An 11,353-nucleotide genomic window follows, 5' to 3' on the forward strand; every position below is an offset into this window, starting at 1 on the left:
TGATGTCCATCTACAACTACAAAAAAATTTTTTTTAATATATTGTCATAGGAATTTATTAGTGTTAAGGGGAAATTGTCCCTTTTTATAACCTTTTCTCCTCAGACCTGACCCATGTAAGACAGAGCTGCAGGTTTGATTCTCCTCCTACCCTTCCCACCCCTACCCAGTATTGGAGATTGAATTCAGGGCCTCACACATACTAGGAAAGCACTCTACCACTGAGCTTTATCCCCAGCCCTTTTTATTTTTTGAGACAGGGTCTCACTGAGTTGTCCTTGAACTCTTGATTTTCCTGCCTCCACCTCCTGAGTCATTGGGATTATAAATGTATACCACTGCACCCAGGTTAAATATTTTTCATGTTTATTTCTTCACTGAACAAAAATAACTTTAAGTAGTGGATAAATTTAAATCCTTTAAAAATATAGTCAGCTATCCAGTTTAGGAGACTGTTGTTTAACTCCTGAATTTGGGGGGTTTGGGATCATACTTTCCTCAAATAAGCTCTCTTATTTCTTTCTTCTTCTTTTGGAGAAGATGTGTTCTATGTATTGGACCTCTTTATGATGTTCCATAGTCCCTTAGGATTATCTTCAAGCTTGCTGAATCTTCTACTTGCTCAAGTTTGGTGTTGAACTCCCCTAGTGAATTGTTCAATTTAGTGATATATTCTTCAGTTTCAGGGTTGCTTTTTTATAGTTTCTCTTTGTTGATAATCTTGTTTTTTTCATGCATTGTTTTCCTAATTTAATCGTACATTTTCCCTTATAGATCACTGAATGTCTTTAAGGTGATTGTTTTGAATTCTTTGTTAGGTAATTCATAGATGCCATTTCTTTGGGGATTTATGTTGCCCTTTGGGCCATGTTTCTGTTTCTTCATGTACCTTTTTTTTTTCTTCCCTCTGAGATTTGTGCATTAAAAACCATGAACCAGGTGAGGTGGCACATGCTATAGTCCTAGGAAACTGGATTAAGGCAGGAGTATTACTCAAGTCCAGGAATTTGAGGCAAGCCCAAACAACATTAAGACCCCATGTCAAACTAAACAAAATGAAATATTTTAAATTTAAAAAAAAAAGAGAGAGAGAAAGAAAAACCAGCCACCTCTCTCAGTCTTTGTGAATTGATTTTGACATGAAATCTTAACTAATCAGTGTAAATAGGAGTTCTGGGGGGCCTTGTTGTATCAACTTCATGGGTTTATGCTTGTAATTTCTCATATAGAAAGGTTTGAAATTTTATTTTTCAGGAGTTTAAAACTCTGGTCCTCTCTGATGTCTCTGTTCAGTACTGCAGGTTCTCTTGCTGTAGTAGCTAGTCACCGACTCTCCTTTGTTCTCCCTAGAGAACAAAGGGGGAACCAGAGTTTCCAGGGGTCCAAACTATGACATTCCCCATAAGAACTCCACATTATACAAGACAGATACAAATCCCTCAACAAGCAGCTTTCTGGAGATCTACATAGATACATACTCCACTTTTCTCCCTCCATTCCCAAAATGAAGCTTCAAGTTAGGCAGTTTCTCCTAATTGTTATTGTGCTGAGCTGTGCAGACCTCTGCAGCTCTGCAGGTCCTCTGGTGCCACAGAAAGCCACCCCCTCTTTCTTGCTTTCTGTCAGCCACCAGATTTCGAACCTATGTTATTCTGTCAGCACTCCAAGTCAGGAGCCAGAAACCAGCCCCTGAGTAACCAGAATATTAGACACATTCCACTCTCCCTGCCCAGGGTGAAGTTGCAGGTGGGTGCTGAGCTATGATGACTTGAGGGAGGAGCAATCACAGGTAAAGTGGAACCATTCTTACTCATTTCATTGCAGACCTTCTCTGTTTTGCACTCAACCTGGGGCACTACAGCTTCTTAACTGGTTTCCCAAGTTCTCATAAGGGGATTTTAGTCTGTATATTGTTAACTCTGGGGAACAAGGGCTGGGGCTTCCTATTCCACAATCTTGCTGATGTCTCCTTCAGAATATTGTTTGATTCTTTCAGTCTAATTTTCAATATCCTGATGAGTGATTGTGAATCAACAATGATGAAAAACAGAATTGGAAAACTTTAAGAGTGTTAAAAAAGCAGTCATGTAGTCAGACGACATTAAAATGGTCTGAAAAGTAAAGTCAGACCAGAGAAGAAGAAAAATATATTATACAAAAGAAACATTGTATTAGAGTGCTCCAAGGAGAAAGAGGGGAGGAGATTTACTAGAAACGGTAGCTCACATAATAATGGAAGCTGAGAAGTCCTACAATAAGCCATCTAAAAAGCTGGTAGGGTGGCTCAGTCCAGGTTAAAAAGCCAGAGCAGGGAAATCAGTGGTGTAGCCCTCAGTCTGAGGCCAAAGGATCTGGAGTTCTGCTACCCAAAGGCAGGAGAAGATGATGTCACAACTCCAGCAGAGAGAGAACTCCTCTTTTCCCTGCTTGCTTTCTCCAGATAGGTCATAATTTAAAGTCTATATTGTAAAATTAACAACACTTAAATACTGATGTAAACTCAATACATCTTATGTCACATGATAAAGGAATTAGAGGGGAAAAAAGATTTGCTTAATAGATGCGTATATACATGTAAGCATACTCTACAAAATAGAGATGAAAGAGCAATTAAAGCCATTTTCTATATCTAGTCAGCTAGCTAGTATTTATAATTACCCTCTACTACGCATTATATATATATATTCTTTACCTTCAGCAAGCCCCATGGATCTTTACCTAACAGGGTGATCCAAACCATTTTTTAGTCTGGGCCTTTCATAATCATGCCTGGATTGGGTTGTTGTTTACCATCTTAATCACAGGGTATGGTAACACTAAGACACATCCTAAAAGAGCTGCACTTGAGGAATAGTCACTCTTAACTTCATCGTAGTAGAGCAGTTCGATTCCCTATGGAAGTCTGGATCAATTATCCCAACCCACATCTCAACTCCTTCTTAGCCTATTGAGTTAAAGACATGAGGATCCTAAAATGGCTGGGTTGCAGTCTTAACTTCCAGCTCAATGGAATTTTTATGTCACCTGGTGGAACCATTCCTCAGGAATGAGCCCTCTAGGACAGCAGGAAGCAAAAATTTTTTCTAGTAAGTCATTAAGGGTAATGATGGTATTACTCCATTTCCACTTCTTGATTCTTGAATTTGTGAATCCTGACTATTAGAGAAACTATACTATGTATTGGATGCTGATTTAGAGCATACACAACTTTCAGGAGAACTTTGCCTCAGCCCATTGAGGTATTGTCACCTAGTTGGTGCTAAAACAAATTTTCAGAAGGCTTTTACCTCAAGCCAAGTGTTTTAGCTTAGTAGGAATATGGTAAGAAGAGTTAAGTACGTGACCATGAGCCTACTGCCAGACTTTATAAAGTAAGTTCCTTGGTCAGAAACCATGCTGTGTGGAATGCCAGTGGATAAGACATGCTATAAGTCCATGGGTGGTAGTTTTGCAGAAGCATTGCATTCAGGGAGGATAAGTCCTTATCCAGAGTAAATGTCTATTCCAATAAAGACAAAATGCTGCCCATTCTATGATGGAAGTGGTCCTCTGTAATCAATCTGCAACCAAATAGCTAACTGATCAGCCCAGGAAATAGTTACATAGTGGAGGCTCCGTGTTGATCTCTGCTGCTGGCATTCTGGGCACTTAGCAGTGGCTGTAGCCTTGGTGAGTGGAATCCACGCTACTGAGTTCATGCGTAACTTCCATCCCTTCCAAACTGGCCACTTTGTTCATAGGCCTAATAGGTGATGATAAGGGTGATTGGAGAAAGAGGCTGATTAGTAACTGTGTGGTTATTGAAGTCCTCCTCTGCTGAGTTCACCTTTCAATAAACCCTCACACAGGACACAAACACGTGTTCTGAGATCTATTGTGGGGGCAGGTGAGGAACCAAAGCACTCTTCCTATTCTGTATTCTCAATACAACACACAACGCTTTTGTCACCTCTGGTCACTAAAGTATATAAGGATGGTGTTTTCATCCCACCAACAACCAAGCAAGAAATTCAGAAGGGGTCACCAACTGATGACCAACTGGTGTAAATTCCCATGACCCCTTCCTTGGGTTCAATTAACTCGCTAGAGCAGCTCACAGAACTCAAGGAAACATTTACATATAGTTTATCCTAAAGGGTATGGATCAAGAGCCACCTATAAGAGACACATAGGGAAGGTATGTGGGAAAGGACCCTGAGCTTCTGTGCCCTCTCTGGGCAGGCTACCCTCCAGGAACCTCCACATGTTCAGCTATCTACTAGCCCTCCAAACTCAGTCCTCTGGGTCTTTTATGGAGGCATCATTATATAGGCACGACCAGTTACATGGTTGGCCATTGGTGATTAACTCAATCTTCAGCCCTTCTCCCCTCCCTGGAGGTCATGGTTGAAACTGAAAGTTCCAAACTTCTACTTACATCATTGTTTCCCTTTGCAACCAGCACCTAGCCTGAGGCTAACCAGAGGCCCACCAAGAATCACATCATTAGAACAAAAAAAAAGAGTCTCCTATCACTGAGGACATACAAAAAAAAACGTTAAGAGCTTCAAATCAGGAGCTGGTATCAAGTACCAAATCCCTATCACTCAGAGAATTTTAAAGTTTTAAGAGCTCTGTACCACTGAGTGTGAACAGAGAACAATCTATGCATTTCTTCATATTTCACATCTATCCCAAGATTTATTTGTTTTGGGGAGGGCTGGAGGCTACCCAGGATTGAACTCAGGTGTATTGTACCACTGAGCCACATCCCCAGCCCTATTTTGTATTTTATTTAGAGACAGGGTCTCATGGAGTTGCTTAGCACCTCTCTTTTGCTGAGGCTGGCTTTGAACTCTTGATCCTCCTGCCTCAGTCTCCCAAGCAGCTGGGATTATAGGCGTGCACCACCGTTCCTGGCTCGTCCCAACATTTCTTTGTCATTAACTTTCCAATCATGGTCTGTGTACGTCCCTGACCATCCATCCAAACTGTTGGCTACAGCCCATGAGTCAGTAAAAATATATCTGGCCATTCCTCCTCCTAAGCAAAGGCCATAACCCGGTTCACTGCCCTGTGTTCTGCCCACTGGAAGAAATCCCCTTTACCACTGTTCCCCTGGGGTGTTCCATAAAGACACTGTATAGTGCTCCAGTGCTGCAGTTTCTATGTTGCCTCCATATCATGCAAATCCATCTGCAATCCAGGCCCTAGTCTTCTCTTCAACTAATTGTACAACCCATTAGGCCAGAGGTGCAAGCTGGTAGAGAGAAGGGAGTATAGCAGGAGTAGAAACCCTAGGCCTTTAGGCCACTTCTTCATGTAACTTAGGCCTTCAAGACCTCTTCAGACCCAATCACATATATATCACATATATACCACTTACATCTGATGATGAACAGCAGCTGTGCATGCCCAGTTTATCACTTGACCCATTTCATGATTGGCAGTTCAGATCATATAGTAATTTGGTGACCCAAGGTCATGTTCAGTTTCTAGTTAAGTCCTAGCAACAGGTGAAGAGCTGTCTCTCTGCAAATGAAGGCAGAGCCTTGCTTCCAAGGCGTGTGCTGCAATTCGCTTTATGAGCCTGGCAAGGTTTCCAAAAAGGTACCCTGTCTGCCAGTGACACTTCAAGCATGATTGGATCTGCTGGGCATATTATTCAGTAGCATAGCATCCTGAACAGAGGGCAGAGTCTTCTGTTGTTCTGGGCCTCATTCAGATTAGCAGCTTTTCCAGGTTGCTCAATAAATGGGCTGGACTAACACAACCAAATAAGGAATTTATTGTTGCCAAAATCCCAAGAGGCCTACTGGGGGTATTTTGCCTGTTCTGTAACTGAAGGAGGGGCCAGATGTAATAAATCCACTTAGAAGGGTTATCTTGACAAGCTCCACACTGCTGGATCCCTAGAAATTTCACTGAGGTAGAAGTCCCATGGATTTTAGCTGGATGTATTTCCCACCCTTTGACACACAAATATTTTACCAAGAATATGCTACTTCTTGCTCACTAGTTCTAGTCAGCATAGTGTCATTAATGTAATGGACCAGTGTAATATCTTGTGGAAGAGAAAGGAGATTAAGATTCCTACAAACTAAAGTGTGCCTAGTACTGACCTAGAGAAAGGATATATGCTTGAGATGGGATGGAAGGTACATTGCTGCTCTTGCCAGCCAAAAGCAAACTGCTTCCACTGTGTCTTACACACAGATATGGAGACATTTACCAGTTCAGTATCTGCCTACATGGTACCAGCAGATGTGTTAATCTGCTCAAGAAAGAAAACCACATCTGGTAGATGCGATGCAATTAGAGTCATCCCTTGGTTAAGTTTACAGTAATAATCCATAATCATGCTCCGGGATCCATCTGTCTTCTACACACGTCAAATAGGTACTTTGAATAGAAATATCGGAATCACTAGCCCTGCATCTTTCAAGTCCTTATCGGTGACACTAATCTCTGAAATCCCCCCAATAATGCCATATTGCTTTTGATTTGCCATTTTTCTAGAGCCAGGTCTAGTCGCTTTCACTTGACTTCTCCCACTATAATAACCTTTAATTCACAGGTTGAAGAACCAAGGTAGGCCTTCTGCCCGCTGCTAAGTATGTCCAATCTAATTATTCATTCTGGATCTGGGGGAAAGAAACACAAGATGGGTCAAGGACCTAGTGGACCTATTGTGAGACAGATCTGAGTTAAAACTCCACTGATCATCAGGCTCCATAAGCTCCTACTCTGACTGGAGGGCCACAGAGAAGTTTTAGGTTTCCTGGGGTTACTATCAGTTCACAGCCAGTGCCAGGGATCCTGCAGGGTCTGATATTTTCCTTTTCTCCAATGTTCAGTTATCCTGGTACAAGGCCAGAAGTCCCTTTTGATATGGCTAGGGAAAAGAGTCATATAAATTTCTAGTAGTGTTCTGGAGTCCTTCTTCAAAGAGACACATCCTCCCCTTCATTCAAAGTATATAAATGAGCCCAAATATGGGAAGTGTTTGAAGGGCGGTGACTCTGTTTTTATTATTTGAGTTAGGTTTTTGTCCACTATATCCAGACATTCTCTACTTAAATAGTTCATGTTAGAATTTAGGATAATTCCTATCAATTTCAATTCTAGAGACCCCACAATTAACTAGCCAGTCCCATAGGTCTATGGAAGTTGGACTATTCTTATTGTTACTTTGACTCTGATGTCCATTACAATAACAAAGCCCACCTTTCCTTTAATGGCTGAGTGCTGCTACTTGGCCCTGGTATCCCAGAGTACAATTATTACTGTTTCATTGAAGTTTTCCAATTGAGTGACTTCAGTCCTGACTGTAATATCTAACCTATAGAGAAGAGCAATCATAGAGCTCTTTAAAGATTCTGGGGCTCCCTGGGACTGGGGTTGTGGCTCACTAGTAGAGTGTTCGCCTAGTGCAGGTAAGGCACTGGGTTTGATCCTCAGCACCACATAAAAATAAATAAATAAAAATAAAGGCATTGTGTCCATCTACAACTAAAAAATATTTTAAAAAAAGATTCTGGGGCTCTCTTTTGGACCTCCTGGTGTGGGTGAGTAGGATTTAAGCAACGAATTTATATTATCTAGCATTCAAATCTCCCTAAATATTTGAATCCTTTCCTCGATGTTAAATGGAGGGAGATTGAGCATTGCCAAGTTGCTCTCATAGATCATCTGTTGATCTATATTCCAAGCAACCAGCCAAACATCTTTTTAACTCCCCAATCTGAAACATCAAATGCAGACTCTCTACAAAAGCCACCCCATATCAATTCTTTACACAATTATTGTACACCCTTAATATACATTCCCACGATATTCCCATGATTTCTTTTGATAAAAATTTGGAAACTCAAGTAGTTCTTTTGGAGTACAGTATACTTGCTCACACATCACACTTTGTATTTCACCGCTATGTTCCTGCTGGAACTTGAGTCTAGAAGCAAAGAGGGGTAGTAAGGGTGAGTCCTGAGGAGAATCAATATTGCCTTGCTTCACAAAATGCCTCAGGAGAGTCCGTTACTCTTTCTGCAGCAGTGAATCCCCTGATACAGGTGGAAAAATTGATACCATCACACGTGGGGAGGCTACTAAAATTGGGGATATGGAGGTGTGTTAGTCAGTTTTTTGTCACCATGATCAAAATGCCTGATAAGAACAACTTAGAAAAGGAAAAGTGTAGTCTGTCTCTCAGTTTCAGAGTTTCAGTCCATGGTTGGCAATTCTATTGCTCTGGACCCAAAGTGAGGTAGAAGATCATGGCAGAGGAGAACTGCTCTGTTCACGGTGGCCAGGAAGAAGAGAGAGAGAGGAGAAGAGGCTACTGGGAAGATAAACCCTTCCAGGACAAGCCCCAGTGACCACCTCCTACAGCCAACAACACACCTGCCTATAGTAATCCATTCAAACTAGGATGGACTGATTAGGGTACAGCTCTCCGGATATAATCACTTTACCTGTGAATATTCCTGCATTAACACAGGAGCTTTTGGGGAACGCCTTGTATCCAAACCATAACAGGAGGTCACTTCTACTGGAACAAAGACTCATCACAATTTAGGAGCTTAATATCCCAGGTCTCATCAGGACCTTCCCATATGTCCCCACCCAACTTACAGTATACCATTTTTTCCCAATCTATTCAGTTTACCATTAGATACCCTTTAAGCTGAGAGTTCACCTCTAATTGTAATTCTGCCAATCACCTGATAAGTGCCTGTGTTTCAGCAATTTCAGCCCTGCTATAAGTAACCAGAAGCTCTGGTTACTTATGGGTAGCTTGATCTGGAAATGTGAATCCAGGAGAAAGAGAGAATATTCACCTTATCTCTGCCTTTTTGTTCCATCCAGGCCTTCAGCCAATTGGATGGCACTTGCCCACATTGTAGGAGGTGAACTCTATTCTCTACTCATTCATGACAATCACTTCAGAAAACAGCCTCTGATACCCAGAAAGTTTTGCCGGTTATCTGTGTATTCCCTAATGTAATCAAGCTGAAATATAAAATTAACCAGCACAAACATTTTCTTGAAAGCTTGGCAGAAAACTTATTGAAAGCTTACCATTCACTCAGCAAATATTTAATGAGCATCCACCTGTACGTATTAGTCTTAGGCACAGAAAAGTATTGCCAATGTGGAACACAAATTGAAAAAGCAGCTAACATGCTTTTTCTCTGAGCTTATAGTAATGTAAGGATGTAAATGATATAGTTCTGACCATTGAAGACATTTCAACTATTAGCAATACAAATGAGTAAGGGAGTATTTGCAATAATGTAACCAATAGCAATGGAGTTCACATTTGGTGACCACAAAGCCAAAAAGTACCACCAAGAGATAAGAGTGGAGGTTCATTACCTGCCGCATGTAAAGAGATCACTGGGTAATTTCCAAAGCAAAGTTCTCCCTAAACAAAGGAATCATGAAGATTTTATTAACAGAGCCTATACATATTCATGTAGGGATGGGCATATTTTTCAGCATACTCAGTTTAAAGTTATAGATCACATGTTTAAAAGGCAAAGATGGTGGGCATGAACTTCGGAGCAGACTCTGTTGAGTATTATAAGCTTGCCTAAAAGAATGAGTCAGAGCAACTCAGAAACCTTGACTGGTTCCTCATGCTTTTTTAATTAAATATTTTTTTTAGATGTAGATGGACATAATATCTTTATTTATTTATTTTTAGGTGGTGCTGAGGATCAAACCCAGTGCTTCACACGTGCGAGGCAGGCACTCTGCCACAGAGCTACAGCCCCAGCCCCTCATACTTTTCCAAAGTTTTAGCTGAAATGAAAAGAACAACTTTGAAGTGGCAACAGCTTCCCTCAACCTCCCTAATGTGGGATTTCGTCCCTAAACTGCCTGCTTTGCTTAAGGCCTAACAGTACCGCACGAGTTAGGCTGCTATAACATACATTATGGTTGAAGATGACCAGACTAAGGGAGGCTGATGAAAACTGCACTGAGGAAAGAGTGTGGAGTTAACCTTGGTTAGAGAACTCTCTTACTCTTATCAAGCCCCTTCCAAAAGCCTCAGAAATCAAAAGAAGGACATTGCTCTGACAGCAAGGAGCACAGTTGGATGTGATTACAGATCATTAGACCCAGCAATAAAAGCTGCATCCGAACAAGGAAGGACAGTCTTAGCAAATAGTTTACATGAACATATGACAAAACTAAGTCAGATGCTTTTATTAAAAAGGACAAATTATACTATCCATTAAGATTACATTTCTCTGACAATATCCTCCATAAAAATAATCACTAATATTTATGAAGTATATCTGTGGCCAACACTGTGCTAATGAGGTTGAGATAGGAACTGGGACTATATAGAGAAAAAAAGTATGCTGAGACCTCAAGGAGAAGTGCCCATGAGCTGTTGGGATGTAGGAAATGCCCAGAAACCATATGCAAAGCTAGCAACCTGCAAGCCACTCAGCCAGCATCTTTGGTCCTTACCCACAGAGAGCAGTGTGAGGCCAGGACAATGAGCGACCACAAGGAAAACTGACACAAAACTGCATGATTCCAACATGACCTCATCTTGAGTACAGCCCCCTAGCCACTGTCCCTCTCTAAATACTAGGACCCCAGATCAGAGCGTTGGCTTCTCACTCTCTTCCCCTTGCTAATCCTTGCTTTTCTAAATGAATCTCTGTGCCTCTATCTGACACATACTTAAATTCTTTTTTACAGTGTTTGTCAAGAGTCCCACTCATCCTGAGTCGAGGTGACCCTCCCCGGGTCCTCCTCCAGTGACAGGTTCACATGTCAAGTCCTCTATCTGCACCATGATGGTGCTATCCTATCTTTACTCTCTAGATGCAAAAAAACAGAGGTATAGAAATTTAAGTGCTTACTCTATTAGGAAAGGAAAGATGTGGGATTTGCCCTAGTCTTTCTGGTTGGCAGTTTTTATTCTTAACATGGTGACATTTTCACTTCGCTCTGAGTATCAAAACAAAACAACAACAACAACAAAAATAGTAGTGGTCAGAAGTGTGTTTACCTCATCAAGTCCAGAGGAGTTAGTGTGGGGCTGTGGCCCTGAGGCCCTGAGGCCCTGTTTAAGGAACCACTTTCCTTCCCTAGAGCTACTCTATCCCTAACCTGTGCCACTGACCTCAGAACCCAACTCACAAAGTGACTGCTATGGCCCAAGGCATCATATCCACATTCCAGGCAAAAAGAAAGGGAGGGACAAAAGACAAAGCCTTTCACAAGAGACCTCACCTCAAGAAGGAAGCCCTCCTCAGACTGTTCTGCCCACATGTCAGCCAGATCTGCCCGAAGTGACCAGCAAAGGAGGTTAGGAGTTTGGGAGTTTTGTCCTCTAGCAAAAAGCAGGA

This window comes from Spermophilus citellus (genome assembly GCF_964194105.1).
Source record: "Spermophilus citellus genome assembly, chromosome: 8".
NCBI lineage: Eukaryota > Metazoa > Chordata > Mammalia > Rodentia > Sciuridae > Spermophilus > Spermophilus citellus.